The sequence below is a fragment of the Gossypium hirsutum genome, chromosome A11 (genome assembly GCF_007990345.1).
Source record: "Gossypium hirsutum isolate 1008001.06 chromosome A11, Gossypium_hirsutum_v2.1, whole genome shotgun sequence".
In the NCBI taxonomy this organism is placed as follows: Eukaryota; Viridiplantae; Streptophyta; class Magnoliopsida; order Malvales; family Malvaceae; genus Gossypium; species Gossypium hirsutum.
In genome coordinates, this window is record NC_053434.1 from 28,846,171 (window position 1) to 28,863,621 (window position 17,451).

Genomic DNA, 17,451 nt, shown 5'->3' on the forward strand with positions numbered 1-17,451 from the left:
CCAGACGTGGACCTCCGATCATCTACGTCAGACCCCCAACTAGTATTTGAAAAACCCTCGAGCATGAGTTTTAAAGTCTGTGTAAAAGTAAGACCATGATCCAGCGTACCATGCAAGTAGCGCAGTATCCTTTTTACAGCTTTAAAGTGTGTATCCATTGGCTGATGCATATATTGGCAAACTTTGTTCATAGCATACGCTATGTCTGGTCGCGTAATGACTACATACTGCAACGCCCCTACTAAGCTTCTGTAGAGATGAGCATCGGCAACAGGAGTACCTGCATGAGCTAATAACTAAGACGTTGTTACGATAGGTGTTGGTGCAGCATTTGACTTATCCATAGAAGCCTTTTGCAAAAGGTCACAAATGTATTTCCTTTGGTTAAGAGAAACCCCAATGGACGTATATTGAACCTCTATACCAAGGAAATAATTTAGTCTACTGAGATCCTTCAACGAAAATTGAGCATCAAGCCTTCGAACGAACGAATCAATGGTTTGAGAGTTGTTCCCAATTACTATAATATCGTCGATGTATACTAGAACATACAATAGCTGTGACCCTGAACGATGGATAAAAAGAGAGCTCTCGGCCTTGAAAGCAACAAAGTCAGTGGCTAACAAAAATTCCTTCAATTTATGAAACCAGGCCCTAGGTGCTTGCTTAAGGCCATAGAGGGCTTTTTTTAAACGACATACTAGCTGCTGTCCCTTGTGCCCTTGCTGCTCAAACCCCGGGGGCTGCACCATATAGATTTCTTCCTGGATATCTCCATTGAGGAAGGCATTATTAATGTCTACCTGCCTAAGAGACCATCCCAGTGAGACTGCAAGAGCCAGTACAACTCGAATGGTGGTTGGTTTGACAACCGGGCTGAAAGTTTCCTGAAAATCCACCCCCGCTTCTTAGAGATGGCCTTTGACCACTAGGTGACCTTTATACCGTGCAATTAACCTATCAGCGTTACGCTTGAGCTTAAAAATCCACTTGCACCCCACTGCCCTCCTTCCTGTAGGCAGAGGCACAACATCCTAAGTATGGTTAGCAAGTAATGTAGTATACTCAGCATGAGCAGCTACAGACCAGACTGGATGTTGAAGAGCTGCTGTAATAGAAGTCGGTTCCTCATCTCTCAGAACAGAAGTGAATAATTTGGGCTTGAATATCCTACTTTTAGACCTTGTCTGCATTGGATGGGCATTGAGAAGAGGCATAGACTGTATAGGAGAAACAAATGAATGAGTTGTATCAGGCGGTGTATGTGAACATTATGCACCTGATGAGTGAGTAGGAACCTCCATAGCTGACGAAGACTGCCCATTATTATTTCCATGAAGAGATATTGTTGGAGGTATAGGAGAAGACATATTAAAAATAGAAATAGTGTCAGCCTGCACTATTGGAAAAAGCGACTGACAACAAGCTGACTTTTCTGATTGGGATAAGGATTCAAGAGAAAACCCTCTTTGAAAGGGAAACCATGATTCATCAAATGTGACATGCTTGGAGACAAAAACATGACCACTGCTGTCGAGACATTTATAACCCTTCTGATTCATCCCAATGCCAAGAAACACACATTGAGCAGACCGAAACTGCAACTTATGGTGATGATAAGGTCTCAAGCATAGATAACACGCACAGCCAAAAAATTTGAGATAGGAATAGGATGGTCTGACTTGATACAACACCTCATAAGGACTCTGCTTCTGTAAAATAGGCGTTGGTAGTCTATTAATCAAATGAACACTATGGGCAAAGGCATAGTACCAGAAGTCCAAAGGTAAGCCAGCCTGTGCCATAAGTGTCAACCCCATGTCCACAACTTGCCTATACTTCCTTTCAGCCTCCCCATTCTACTCGGAAGTATGGGGACAAGTGATTTGATGTTGAATTCCAAGACGAGCAAGTTCTCTGGAGAGTGATCGATCCTTCCCACCCTAGTCAGATTGAAGAATCTTGATGGTACGGCCAAACTGATCATACACCATTTGTTTGAACTGAAAAAAACATTACATGACTTCAGCCTTGGACTTAAGAAAGTAAATCCACGTATAACAACTGTGCATATCGACAAAAGTAACATAGTATAGAAAACCATTCGATTTTACATGAAAAAGACCCCAAACATCGGATGCTACTAACTCAAATGGTGTATTATAGACAATTTTAGATGAGCTGAAAGGTAGCTTGTGTGCTTTGCCTATTTGGCAAGCAGAACAAATAGAGGAAACATTGTTGTTATTGAAAGGAATGTTACAATTACATAAAGCAACACCAAGAACATTGGAACACAAGTGTCCAAGCCTCTTGTGCCATAACTCTGTGGAGAAAGAATGTTGTGTGGTACATAAGTGAGCTGAGGCAGACTGAGAAGAGGCACCAGTAGCACGAAGAGGTGGTTCAGAAACATCAAACCAATAAAGACCCTCATGCATGTGGCCCACTAGAAGAGTGTTCCTTGTCTGTATATCCTCACAAAGCACATAAAAGGATGAAATTCAAAATATACTGCATTATCCCTAGCAAATTCACCAATTGACATCAAATTTTTGCATACAGTGGGTACATGAAGAATATTTTGCAGACGCAAAAGTCGAGAACCAGCCACCACACGAGTTGTGCCTATATTAGCAATAGGAACAGAAACACCATTGCCCATAGCAACATGGTTCGTACCTGTATAATGAGCAACATTCGAGAGTGAAGTCACATCTGGAGTTACATGATTTGTCGCACCAGAATCCGGATACCAAACTTGATTAGAGGGTCTAGGAGATGGATGAGAGAATGATGATGTGGTGGATGGACAACATTGGTTACACGTAGGCATAGAGGAAATGCCATGACTTTCAACCTAATGATAGTTGACTGAAACTGACTGATTGGAACTAACCCCCGAATATGTTTCATCAAAATGGCGGTAGCAAGTCTGAACCAAATGCCCAATTTTTCCACATAATTGACACTGTGGCCTAGAGTGAGACCATCCACGACCATTTGTACAACCCTTGGCGCGAGACCAGCCATGACCACTGCCTCGATGACCAGGTTTATACTCTCGCTGATAACTTCCTGAAGACTCAACATGCTTCGAATCGTTAGTAGTATCGTGTTTTGAATGAGAAACCATATTTTCTTGCAAAGGTTCCTCTGTTAAAAGATCTAGTTGTCGTGTCTCACAATCAAGCAACATCTTAGTTAAGAGATCAAGAGACATGGGAGTAGCTGATGCTGTAACAGCCTAATTTTCAGTGGTGTCGGAACAGTGATTCAGATCACTAAATCCGAAAAATGAGTAGGAAATATTACTAATTTAGTGAGTATAAGTTAAATGTGAAGTTAGGAAAAATTTTGAAATAGTGAAATGTACAAAAAATATATATTAAAATAATTAGAATTGAAAACAAGGTATCGAGACCTCGGGAATTTTAAATCGAGCCATAAATATTTTTATAAATATTTATGGAGTGTTAATAAGTTAGTATTAAAGTTTCGTCAAGAAATTTTAAAGTACTGATAGCTAATTGAACAAAAAGGACTAAATTGTATCAAATGCAAAATTGTGAGAAATGATTAAATAGCTTAAATGATAAAAGAAAGAGGGTTTAAAAGGAAAATAGACCCAAGGTCTATTTGGGCTGGATGGCAAGAGCATGAAATCACCAAGAAAATAAGGGCAAAATTGGAAAATTGCAAAATTTACTTAATAAAGCTAAGACACCATGGAAGAGTTCCCTTAAGCTGGTTTTTCATATTTTTACTGCAAGTAAGTTCAATTCTTGATTATTTTTTGAAATTTTTGTGTTTTTGTGACTTTTACAACTAGGTCCATTTGTTGAATTCATTAGTTCTTGATTCTATGAAAGAAATTGAAAGTTTCTATGAATATGTGCTGGAAGTATATGATGATTTGATATAGAATTAGAGCTTTAAATTGTTTATATGCTGATTTTATTGAAAGAATTGAATAGAAAGTGAATATTTGGGACCTAAATTGTAAAAGAGTTTGAAGTTAGAGTTTTATGTGGAAATTCTAAATTTAAATAGTTATGAAATAACTTATAATGTCTAGGAAAAGTATTAATTGAGAAAATTAGTTTAATTGAGGGGTTAATTAAGTAAGGATTGAATTGTATGAACTGTGAAATTTGGGGCAAAATGAAAATCAACATTTTGCACTAAAATAGTTTTGGACAGCAATAATAGTCTAACTTTGAAAAATCTCCAAAAATTGTATAAATTTAATTAGTGGATGAATAAAATATGAAATTAAAGCTTATTGAGTCTAGTTTCTTATAGAAGAAACGGTGTAAGCAATGGAATTGTAAATCATGAGATATAATAAGTTTTGTGAGACAATGTCAGAATGATTTCGGGTTCCCCTGTTCTGACTTTGGAAAATCATAACAAATTGGAGAAAAATAATTAAGGGATTAAATTATATGTTTAAAATCCTTAAAGAGTATATTTTCAATATAAATAAGCGAGAACATCATCCGAATCTCGTACGATGAGATAATTAATTCTTAGTGAAGAAGGATCGGAACTGTCAAACAGCAGAACAGGGGCAACTTTAAAGAATAAACTGTACTTATTGGCTAAACCAAAAATTCTAAAAATTTTATGGTCATAAGATAAGTAAGTCTAGTTTCAGGGAAAATTAGCGGATCTTAATTTCGAGTTCTGTAGCTTAAGATATAAATAATTTAGTGACTATGACACAAATGGATAGTTTTGAATATACATAAGTAAATAGTGAAATTATTGATAATGTTACTTGTTGCATGTTATATAAATTAAGGATGTGGAATGAAGAGGAGGAGGAGGAAAATATGTATGAATATTCAGCTAGCATGGCTAATTTGTATGTTTTAGGCTCATGGACTAAATTGAATAAAAGTAAAATTTTATGGGCAATTTTGTAAAAAAAATGTTAGAAATGACCAATTTGCATGAAATGAATTATTTTATTATTTAAATTACAAAATTGAATGAAATTATTAATTTAGCTCAAGATCAGGGAAAAACATGTTTTAAGGATTAAATTGAAAAGTGTTGAAATTATGGAAAATTCTGACATTTTATAGAATCCATAGGTTGTTATCAATTTGTGTGAGAATAACGGCTGGAAATAAGGATTAAATTACAGTAATTTAATTTTATTTTAACCTAAGGATGAAATCGTCATTAATTAAAATTTTAGGGGTAAAATGATAATTTTGTTTAGAGCATTAGTTGAATGTATTATAACATGAAATAAATGAAAACGACGACCAAATTTCTTTATAAAGATCCGGATGACTTGAATACGAGACTTGAATGTGGAAAAGAAAAGATATCGGATTAATGAAATATCTGATAAATGAATCGGTAACTCCGGTAATGCTCCGTAACTCTATTCCGGTGACGGATTCGGGTTAGGGGCGTTACAGATGCAAATACACGAATTGATTCATATTCCATTGAGAGACCAGCTAAAACAATACTGACCTGTTCTTGTTCAGTAATATGACTTCCAACAGCAATGAGAGCATCACTTAGATTCTTTACTTTGGCCAAATAATCTTTGATTGAAAGATTGGCTTTCTTGATAGAATACAGAGCATGACGCATGCTTGAAATCTTGACATTCGACTTAGCACCAAAACGTCGCTCAATAGCTGTCCAGACATCAAAACTTGTCTTGGCCATCGTGAGATGCACTAGTATTTCATCCGTAACCGTAGAAAGCAGCCAAGAAGCAAGGAATTTATCCTGTTTCTTATGAAGAAGATATAACAGATTAGCCACAAGTTGCCCATCAGGTCCAGAAACAAGAGACTCAGGTACAGAGACCGTGCCTAGTACAAACCCTTCAAGTTCGTACCCCTCAAGAATTAGTAAAATCTGATGCTTCCATAACAAGAAGTTACTTTCACGAAGCTTGACTGTCTCATGTTTGGAGAAGTACTAGATATTCGACAAACAAGAAAAATTCTGACCTTGTGAAGGGAACGCCCCTTTGGTGTTGGAAGAATGCCTCGGTGTATCACTCATGACAAAAACCTCCGTAACCAAGATCACAAACAAGAAAAAAAAACTAAAAAAAAAATTGTGGCTCTTGATACCATGCTAAAATCAGACTAAACCATGCATGTAAATGCCATTATCATTTTACTCTCATTAATGAATGAACTCACGTATTTAATACAAGAGAGTGACTTGAGTACTTAACAGATACTAATACACTAACTGTAACTTGCTAACAGTTTAACTAACTAACTGTTAACTCTTAACTCTATCAAAACGAAAGCATTTTTGTATTGGGTTTATCTAACAGGTATAGTCACGATTGTTTTTGGTTAAAAAGATTAAGTGATATTTTTGACAAAACAGGATCGTGGACCTCTCATTCGATTATTATATGAGAAACTCTATTCTTTTATCATTCTCTTAACCAAACAGATGAATAATTATATGCAGCCTATTAGATAAGGGTTGATGATTTATCATTGTCAATTGCCTTTGCCTTTTAAATGAATAAGAAACTTTAATTCAATAGGCTTATCAACCGTCTATCAAGATTATTTTAATTTGCTGATTGACTCCATATAAAGGAAGTCATTCCCTTGGTGTTGATGTGCCTTGTATGCTGAGAATTGCTTGTTACCATTTTGTTGGGATGAGATTTCCATCCCCTTGTCTAGTATTAAAGTACTTGCATGTGTGGCTATGAGAGTGATAATTGGTGTGTGTAAGATGTTTCATTGTTCTCTATTGGAACAACATGAACTTTACTTGGAAAGTATTTTTGGGATAGATAGATGTTGTTTGATTGGTTGATTGAATAAAATTATACTCTGGATGAGACTCAGTCAATGAATGCCCTTATTGATCTATACTATTAAAAAGATATATTAATATCACCTGACTCATGACAATAAACTCAGTCAATGAAAATAGAATCAAACCAACTCGTTTAGAAAAATTATAAAAATATCCTTCTATAATTAAAATAATTTATATAGTTCGAGAGTACTTTAGTTATTTTTTAGACACCAATAAAAAATTGTTTATACTATTGTTTAAGCCCCAGACTGAGTTAATGTCATAAGTCAATCGAACATCAACTCAATTAGAGAAATTACAAAAAATATCCTTCATAATTAAAATAAGTTATGTTATTTGAGAATACTTTAGTCTTTTTATTTTTTTTAAAAAGTCAATAAAAATTTGTATGCGATGGGATTTGAACCCATATTACTTATATCAATAAAACATTATTTTTATCACAAAACCAAAAATTTATTTTAATATAATATTTTACATTTTAATTATATACTATGTATACTTTATAATTTACATCAATTGTCTACATTTATAATGTTGTCGATTGAGTTGCTATCACAAGTTAACTCCGCACAAACTCAAAATTGATGACAACACCATGATAAACAATTGGAGATCATTTAGTATTCTTAATATGACATTTACATATTGAAATTTCATTTCACTCACAATTTGATCTCTTTTTTTTAATACCATACATATTTCATGTGTTATTAGTTTTAAGCCATATGATTTATTATTTATTGTATTTTATTTTTAAACACATTTTTATAATTTAAATACGCAATCTCCAATGAAAGACCAGTGGGGAGAGCCGATGTTATATCGGCGACTGCCAAGTGGCATGTTGACTAGACGCAATGATGATTTTAAGTTGGAATGTGTATAGTTTGGAGCAACTGCGAACTCTGAAACGTATCAAAAATAAGCTGAGACAAGTTCAGCCCCAAGTTTTGTTTCTAATTGAAACAAAAGTAAGTGCGAGACGAATGGAGAAGATAAGGTGGAAATGTGGTTTTATGAATAGTATTAAAGTGGATGTAATTAGAACAAAAGTGAGATTATCTCTGGTGTAGGTAGAAGGGTTGAATAATACTTTACGAAGTTTTTCTGGATCTCATATTGATGTGGAGGTGGTGGAGGATGATGGAGAGATTATTTAGAGATTCATAGGATTTTATGGTTCGCCTGTTAAACAAACAAGGAAGGATTCGTGAAATTTACTACGACAGTTGAATCAATGATCTAATATGTTGTGGCTGGTGTTGGGGGATTTCAATAAGATTTATTATTCATTTAAAAAACAAGGTGGTAACCTTAGGGAGGAAAGACAAATGATTGCGTTTAGGGAGGTTTTAGATGACTGTGATTTAATGATCTCAACTTTTTGGGTCAACGATTTACCTGGGAGAAAGGGTGATGAAGTTGGTTCAGCATGCAGCAAACTCGACAGCATGCAGGCCATGAAGACCAAGTCGTGCAGGAGCTGCTGGAACGAGCTGAACTATTCTTATTTTGTTCATCTAGTAATCTTAAGTTAATGTAATGTACTTTAGTTCATTTAGAACTATGTTAGGTTTATGATTGATGTAATTTTGATGACAATTGAGCTGTTAAGTCAGCTTTGTTTAAGTGTGTAAGCTTAGTTTTTCAAGTTTCAATGTATTAGTGGTAGTAGGTGATTATTAGGTATCATTATGCAGATTTTGACAAGCAAATTGCTTGGTTTATGTATTGGCATTATGCCATTGTTCAACATATGAATGAAATCAGCTTTGTTCATCAATATTCTCTAAAATTTCCTCAGCTTATTTTCTTCTTTCTTCAACTCGAAATTGTTTGTTTGCTCAGCAAGATTCGAGGCTTGCTTGACAAGATACTTGCTGAGTCTGCTTGATTCTGCTGTTGCACCAACAATTGGTATCTAGAGCTTATTTCTTAAGGGACCTGTTATACAAATCCATGGCTTCATCAAGCTTTTCACCAGCTGCACCTCAAGTCTTCAATGGAGAAGGCTATCACATATGGGTGGTCAAAATGAAGACCTACCTGCAGGCTTTCGATCTGTGGGAGGTGGTCAACTCTGATGTTGAACCAGAGCCACTTAGAGCTAATCCAACAGTGGCTCAGATTAGGCAGCATGCTGATGAAAGGACCAAGAGGCACAAGGCTATGTCTTGTATCCAAAACTCAGTGTCTGATGTGATTTTCACAAGGATTATGGCCTGTGAATCACCAAAACAGGCCTGGGACAAGTTGCAGGAAGAGTTTCAAGGGACTGAGAGGACAAGGCAACAACAGTTGTTAAACTTGAGGAGAGATTTCGAGAATTTGAAGATGAAGGAAGAAGAAACTGTCAAGCAATATTCTGACAGGATTATGGCTGTGGTTAACAGCATCAGGCTCCTTGGAGAGCAGTTCAATGAAGCTAGGATAGTGGAGAAGGTTATAGCAACTCTGCCTGAGAGGTATGAGGCAAAAATCTCATCTCTCGAGGACTCAAGGGACCTGTCCACCATCTCCCTAACAGAGTTGATCAATGCTCTATATGCTCAAGAGCAGAGGAGAGCAAGCAGACTGGAGGAGCACCAAGAAGGTGCCTTTCAGGCAAGAACAAATACTGCCTACAAAGGCAAGAAGGCCTGGAGAGACAAGCCAAAGGATGATGCTGCAAGGAGAGAAGGTCAGACTTGCAAGCACTGCAGAAAGGCTGGTCATTCAGAAGAAAAATGCTGGTTTAATCCAGATGCTATGTGTCAGCATTGTAAGAAAAAGGGTCATGTTGAGAGAGTCTGTAAGAGCAAGGCCAAATCAAGGCGCAATCAGTCTCAACAGATGAAAGCTGAGGCTCGAGTAGCTAAGGAGGACAGTGACCAAGAAGAGCAAGTCTTTACTGTGTCATGCTCAGCTGCTCAGGAAAGGTCCTCATCTGGTTGGCTCCTAGACAGTGGATGCACCAACCACATGACACCTGATGCTGCAATCTTCAAGTCTTTAGACAGAAGCTGCAGAACTAAAGTCAAGATAGGAAATGGTCATTTTATTCAAGCTGAAGGCAAGGGTGATGTTCTGATATGCACCCTTACAGGTACCAAAGTGATTTCAAATGTGCTGTTGGTGCCTGAAATTGACAGAAACCTGCTCAGCATAGCTCAGTTGCTGGAAAAAGGTTACTCAGTTGTGTTTAAAGACCACCAATGCCAAATCAGTGATCCAAGTGGATCCAAACTGATGGCAGTCCCTATGGCTGATAAGAGCTTTGTGGTTGACTGGACAAAAAAGTCAGACATTGCCTACACAGCCACTTCAGATGAATCCAAGCTGTGGCATCAAAGACTGGGACATGCCAACTTCAGATCGATGGCCCGAATGATCAGAGAAGACCTGGCTGAAAACTTCATCAACTCAGTAGACCATGATGATGTATGTGAAGTATGTCAGCTAGGAAAGCAGGCCAGACTCCCATTTCCCTCGAATCAAGCCTGGAGAGCCTCTGAAAAACTCCAACTGGTGCATACTGATGTGTGTGGACCTATGAAGACTGAGTCATTGAGTGGAAACAGGTATTTCATACTGTTCATTGATGATTTCTCGAGATATTGCTGGATTTACTTCTTAAAACAGAAATCAGAGGTGGCCACTGTGTTTGGAAGTTCAAAACTGCTGCTGAGACTGAAACAGGCTGCAGGGTGAAGACCATAAGGTCTGATAATGGGACTGAGTACACCTCAGCTCAGTTCCAAGCCTTCTGTGATAAGGCAGGCATCAAACATCAACTTACCAACACATATACACCTCAGCAAAATGGGGTAAGTGAAAGGAAGAATAGGAGTTTGATGGATATGGCCAGGTGCTTGATGATTCAGAAGAATCTGCCTAAAGCACTATGGGCAGAAGCAGTTAACACTGCAACATACATTCAAAATAGACTTCCAACCAAGGCTTTGGATCAAAAGACCCCATTCGAGGCCTGGTTTAGCTTCAAGCCATCACTGGCTCATCTGAAGGTCTTTGGATGCATCTGTTATGCACATGTACCTGCTGTTAAAAGGGACAAATTGTCTGAAAGGGCTCGACCTGGTGTTTTGGTGGGCTATAGCACTGTTAAGAAGGGCTATAGGATTTTAGATCCTTCAACAAACAAAGTGTCAGTAAGCAGGGATGTGGTATTTGATGAGAGGTCATGTTGGAACTGGGAAAGACATGAACCTGAAGAAGTTTCTGAAGAACTTGCAGCAGACCAAGCTGAGCCAGACCAAAATGTCCCTGAAATAGATATTGATGATGAACCAGTCAGAGGAACAAGGCCATTGGCTGAAATTTATGAAAGGGCTCTTGTAGCCATAGCTGAACCAAGCAACTTTGAAGAGGCTGAGGCTCAGCAAGGGTGGAAGCAGGCAATGGCTGAGGAGATCAGCATGATTGAGAAGAACCAGACCTGGAAATTGGTTGAAAGGCCAGTCAAAAGGAAGGTGATTGGGGTGAAATGGGTGTACAAAGCCAAGCAGAATGCTGATGGTACCTTGAACAAGCTGAAAGCAAGGCTAGTTGTCAAGGGGTTCAGTCAGAGGTATGGCTTGGACTACCTAGAGACCTTTGCACCAGTGGCCAGGCTCGACACCATCAGACTGCTGATTGCCTTAGCAGCACAGCTTGAATGGAAGATTCATCAACTTGATGTGAAATCAGCCTTTCTGAATGGTTTCTTAGATGAAGACATCTATGTTGAACAACCACAAGGGTTTGAAATAGCTGGCAGAGAGCATATGGTCTACAAACTGAAGAAGGCCCTATATGGATTGAAGCAGGCTCCAAGGGCCTGGTATAGCAGAATTGATGGCTACTTGACTGATCTAGGATTCGATCGAAGCAAGAGTGAGCCAACACTGTATGTCAAGAAACAAGGGACACAAATACAACTCATTGTGTCCCTGTATGTTGATGATCTTCTGGTGACAGGAGGAGATCGAGTAGTGCTGGCTGATTTTAAGACCAAGATGCAGGAAGTGTTTGAAATGTCTGATCTTGGGGAGATGTCATACTTTCTTGGAATGGAGGTGTCTCAAGTACAGAATGAGATATTTCTAAGCCAGAGAAGCTTTGCCACAAAGATTCTGACCAAGTTCTCCATGCAAAACAGCAAGGCAACTAAAACACCTGTTGCTGTTGGAGAAAAACTATCGAGCCAAGGTGATTTTAAGAAAGTTTGCGAAACAACCTACAGGAGTCTAGTTGGTTGCTTGCTATACTTGACTGCCACTAGACCAGACATTATGTATGCTGTAGGATTGCTCTCAAGGTTCTTGCATCGCTGCAATGAGAAGCATTTCCAAGCTGCAAAGAGAGTGCTGAGATATGTCAAAGGCACTTTAAACTATGGTTTGAAGTACAGCAAAGAAGGAAATCTGAAGCTGGTTGGCTACACTGATAGTGACTGGGCTGGCTCGATAGATGACATGAAAAGCACCTCAGGGTATGCTTTTAACCTTGGTTCAGCCATGTTTTGTTGGAGCTCAAAGAAGCAAAGTCTAGTAGCTCAATCTACTGCTGAAGCAGAGTATGTGGCAACAGCAAGTGCTGTCAACCAAGCCATATGGCTAAGGAAAATATTGGCTGACTTGAATGTGCATCAAGAGGAAGCTACTGAGATCTTCTGTGACAACCAATCTGCAGTAGCAATTGCTAAAAATCCAGTGTTCTATGGAAGAACAAAACATTTCAGCATCAAGTTGCATGTTGTTCGAGAAATGGAGCAAGCTCAGGAAGTAAAGCTGATCCACTGTAATTCAGAAGATCAACTTGCTGACATTTTAACCAAAGCTCTTAGTGTCACAAGGTTTGAATATCTAAGAAAGAAGCTAGGTGTTTGCTCCATGCAAACCAAGGAGGAGTGATGAAGTTGGTTCAGCATGTAGCAAACTCGACAGCATGCAGGCCATGAAGACCAAGTCGTGCAGGAGCTGCTGGAACGAGCTGAACTATTCCTATTTTGTTCATCTAGTAATCTTAAGTTAATGTAATGTACTTTAGTTCATTTAGAACTATGTTAGGTTTATGATTGATGTAATTTTGATGACAATTGAGCTGTTAAGTCAGCTTTGTTTAAGTGTGTAAGCTTAGTTTTTCAAGTTTCAATGTATTAGTGGTAGTAGGTGATTATTAGGTATCATTATGCAGATTTTGACAAGCAAATTGCTTGGTTTATGTATTGGCATTATGCCATTGTTCAACATATGAATGAAATCAGCTTTGTTCATCAATATTCTCTAAAATTTCCTCAGCTTATTTTCTTCTTTCTTCAACTCGAAATTGTTTGTTTGCTCAGCAAGATTCGAGGCTTGCTTGACAAGATACTTGTTGAGTCTGCTTGATTCTGCTGTTGCACCAACAAAGGGCGTTTGCCGAAAACTAATATCAAAAAGCAATTGGATAGAGGGGGTAGCAAATCCTGGTTGGTTGGAGTGATTTACGAATTTTTCGGTTAAACACATACAACATTGTTTTTCTAATCATTGTCCAGTGCTTGTTGATACAGGAATTGATAGAAGAGGTCAAGTAGGGAGGAGAGATTTGAGTTTTCGCTTTAATGCCGATTAGGTTTCGGAGGCAGGTTTTGAGGATCATTTAAAGAGATGGTGGGCTATGACAGATAAAGCAATGTCGGACAAACTTAAAGAGTTAGGGATGGAATTAAGTAATTGGGCAAAAAATATGAGAGTTGATAGGAATCAGAGATAGGGGTTTGAGTACGAGGCTTACTGAGTTGAATAACAATGATCCTTGTAACAAGGTTTTAGCTGAGATTACTGATGTGAAACTTACTTTGAATATGGAGGCAGATATGGAGGAACTCTTTTAGGAACAGAAGATGAGGGCGAATTGGATTCAGCTAGGGGACCGTAATACCTCCTTTTTTTCATAAATTCACTTTTATTTGACGAATAAGGAACAAGATCAACGGATTGGAAAATGGGGATGAGGATTGGGTCAGTAATCAGGACAATTTGGTTAGGGTGGCAACTGCCTATTTTAAAGATTTGTTTTCATCTAAGCCATTAAGAGATTGTGAGCGTTTGCTTTCTAAACTTTCGATGTGTTTTTATGTTTCAGAATGAGGAGTTAATAGCTGCATTTAAAAGAGAAGAGGTGGTCGAGACGATTAAAGTCATGGATCCGCTTAAAGCTTCCAGAAAGGATGGCTTCCCTGCGCTTTTCTATTAGAAGTTTTGGCACATGGTAGAGACTGAAATTGAAAACTATTGCCTAGCGGTGTTGAATGGTCATTACAAAATTGAGGAAATTAACAGTACGAGCATTATTCTCATTCCAAAGGTTGCTTCACCAAAGAACATGAGGCAGTTTAGACCAATAAGTTTATGTAATATTCTTTATAAGGTGGTTTCGAAGGTTCTAGTTAATAGATTTCAGAAAGTCCTCGTTGGGTGTATTGATAAGACACAAGAGGCCTTTATGGTTGGACGAAAAATCTTTGATAATATCTTTGTAGCTTATGAAATATTGTATTCCTTGAAGAAGAAGAAAATGGGGTCGACGAGGTCTTTTACTTTGAAGCTTGACATGAGTAAGGCCTATGACCAGGGTGAATGAAGCTTTTTAGAAAATGTGATGGGATCTATGGGTTTTTGTAATGTGTGGACCTCGCTTGTTATGAGGTGCGTGTCTAGTGTGTCGTATTCAGTAATATTGAATGGGTGTCAATGGGTAAATTTTTAACCTTCTAGACGTTTACGAAAAGGGGATCCACTTAGCCCTTATTTGTTTTTGATTTGCACTGAAAGGTTCTCAAGGCTGTTGCACATGGCAAGAGAGGATGGAAAGCTTCAACGGGTGAAGATTGGACATGGTGACTTAAGTGTTAGTAACCTTTTCTTTACTGATGATAGCATTTTGTCCAGTAAAACATTGATTGAGGGGGAAAATTTCATAAAGGTTGTGGTGGATGAATATGAGGCAATATCAGGGCAATTAGTTAATTTTGATAAATCCCTTATTTTCTTTGGTGGTAATGTTGAGAACATGATGTGGGAGCAAATAGGCAGAATCTTGGGTGTACGAATTTCAAATAATCCAGAGAGGTATTTGGGTTTGCCTACAATTGTGGGTAAGAGGAAGAAGCAGGCTTTTATGGATTTTAAGGAGAAATTGACATGAAAGATTCAAACATGGAGTGTGCGTTACCTATCAATGAGAGAGAATGAGGTATTCATTAAAGCCATTTTACAAGTCATCCCAGTTTATGCTATGCAATGTTTCATGTTTCCAGCTACTTTATGTCGTGATTTAGAAAATCTAATGTGTAAATTTTGGTGGTGAAATTCCAACTCTGGCAAGGGTATTCATTGGTGCAAGTGGAGTGTGTTATGTGCTTCAAGAACACAAAAGGGCTCGATTTTAGATATCTTAAATTATTTAGTATGGCCCTACTAACAAAGCAGGGATGAAGCTAATTACCCAGCCTAATAACTTATTTGCACGCGTTTTGAGAGGTAAGTATTTCCATCGAGGGAACTTTATGAGTGCACGTTTAGGAGCTTACCCTTTATGTACCTAGCGTAGTATTTGGGGAGTTCGTAAGCTTATTGAGGTAGGAATTGGCTGGAGGATTGGGAATGAAATGGCCATGAACATCTGGAACGATGTGTGGGTACCAGGTCCTAGAGATGGCAAACTTTGGTTTTAGAATATTGAAATTCGATACACTAATGTTTCAGATTTAATTAATACAGATACATTTACCTGGAATTGTGATGCTAGTTGGGAATTGTTTAGTGGTAATCAGTTGAAGCTAATCATGTCAATCCCTTTGGTGAGCGACGTACATACGAATAAGTTGGTATAGAGAGGGGACAAAACTGGGGAGTACATAGTGCATAGCGGCTATAAATGGCTTCTTACAGGAGGTTATGAGGGAAGGAGGCAAATTTTACATCACACAATGAGTGTCTATCTAACTTTTACACAAGGTTGTGGAATTTAAACATACCTAGAAAAATTAAAATACATATTTGGAAAGTGTCAAATGAGTTTATCCCAACGAGAGAGGTGCTAAGGTCCCGAACGCTTGGTGTGAACTCTGTATGTCTAGCCTGTGAAGTGGAAGACGAATCGGTGACCCATACTTTCCATGATTGTAGTTTTTCTCAGTAGGTTCTAGAAGGCGCTGGTGTGGCTTACTCGATAGGTAACACACAAGAGAATTGGAAACAGTGGTTAACCCAAGAATTTATGAGTAAAAGTATAATGGAATGTAGTAAGTTAGCTATATCGTATTGGGAACTCTGGTACAATCGAAACAAAGTTTATCACGAGGGTATAAGGGGTCAAGTTTAGGATGTTTCGAGTTCTATTAATGCTTACTTACTGGAGCTCAAGCAGTTAAATAGTCTTTCTACTTCTATAAATATTCCCCGACAAACTACTTGGAAGCCTCTAGAGGGGTATATTGTTAAAGTAAAATTTGATGCCTCATTCAACCAACAGTTACATACTTCATGTTTAGGAGTCTTAGCACGAAATAGGGAGGGTCTGGTCATGGCTTCATGTACGTTCCTGTAGGAGAAAATTCTGAATTCAACCATGGCTTAGGCGAGAGCATGTCTTAAGGCAATTTCTTTTTCCGAATAGTTGGGTTTTAAAGATGTGTGTGTTGAGAAGCTCGCCTTTACTGTCATCAAGAAGCTAGAAACTACAGATTAAGATAGATCTATCATTGGCACAATCGTTTAAGAAATAAGGCAAAAAATAAACAGGTGATTTCAGGCAGGGTTTGTACCTCGAGGGGCGAATGCGACGACGCATGGCTTGGCAATGGAGGGAAGAAAGTATAGTTGTCTGATGTATGGATTGAGAAGGTACCGAAGGCGGTGGAGTGGCTTGTTGATAAAGATCGGGGTAGGGGAATGACTGCTCGATGAGACTGAGTCTGGATAGTAGGATCTTGTCTGATGAACTCTTATGTCCGTTTTAGGGTTTCGAGCTGTATAGTTGTTGATAAATGTGGTTTGTTGTTTACCCTGAGCTTTATTAATGCTAAGGATATGGAGAAAATGGGGAGAGGAAGGAACTGCTAATGGACGATTCAATTTTTTTTTCATTTCTTGGTTTAGATTTCACTTCTAGTTTTATTATTTTGTTTCTTCCTTTTTTGTGGAGGTCTCTTGGTCTGCTAGATTTCTTTATTCTATGGGCATGGTTTATGGTCCTTAGGAGCCGAAAAGTGGTCCAATAATAGGGCTACGCATGGTGTTGGCTGTTAATGATTCTTTTCTTCCTCAATTATGAATGGCATTAGTTGTTTCTTGGTAAAAAAAATACGCAATCTCCGCATGTATGCATAATAAAATTTCTAATTCTAATAATTTTTCACTTTTTTTAAATAACCACCCATCTTTTCAAAAAATAATACTGCCCATGTGCGTAATTACAACTTTCTACTTTTTTAAAGGGATAAATCTCAAAACTATACATGAACTATAGTTTAATGTGCAATTATATATGTGAACTTTAATTTGGTGTAATTTTATATATGAAATTTTGATTTGATCCAATTCTTATAAATTATTAATACAGTTATTGATATACCATCATTTTATATTT

The 17,451-nt window shown here is 37.9% G+C and overlaps 1 long non-coding RNA gene across 1 annotated transcript; it reads right to left on the bottom strand.

Annotated features, from left to right (window-relative positions):
• Nucleotides 1-12,365: 12,365 nt before the first annotated feature.
• LOC121209889 (uncharacterized) lies at nucleotides 12,366-17,151 on the bottom strand. The gene is made up of 2 exons (XR_005905057.1): nucleotides 16,628-17,151; nucleotides 12,366-16,540 (listed from the first exon to the last, which is right to left on the bottom strand). It is a non-coding gene; the product is annotated as an uncharacterized lncRNA (long non-coding RNA).
• Between the last annotated feature and the right edge of the window lie 300 nt (nucleotides 17,152-17,451).